Source organism: Rhagoletis pomonella, unplaced genomic scaffold (genome assembly GCF_013731165.1).
Source record: "Rhagoletis pomonella isolate Grant_MI unplaced genomic scaffold, Rhpom_1.0 Rhpom_scaffold_00004, whole genome shotgun sequence".
Lineage (NCBI taxonomy): Eukaryota > Metazoa > Arthropoda > Insecta > Diptera > Tephritidae > Rhagoletis > Rhagoletis pomonella.
The window spans coordinates 73964094-73964361 of record NW_023458558.1 but is presented as its reverse complement, the minus strand read 5'-3'; positions in this window follow the sequence as shown (position 1 = coordinate 73964361).

The following is a 268-nucleotide window of genomic DNA, read 5'->3' as shown; positions in this document are numbered from 1 at the left end:
GCATCGCCCAATTATGATCACATATATGTATATCGGTAACCGTTCTACCAATTTGTACCAAACCCGGCATTTTTATTGTGCTTACCACATAAAAGCAAAACGTTGAAAATTATTAAAATCGGACTAAAATTACGGCCGTTTTTCATATAACGGTAAATTTCAGAAATGCTTGAAACTGCAATATTTCGAAATTTAAGGACGCGAATTTACTCAAAATTGATACACCCCGGCTTACCATCTAGCGGTAGCTTTCGGAAAGGTAAAAAAA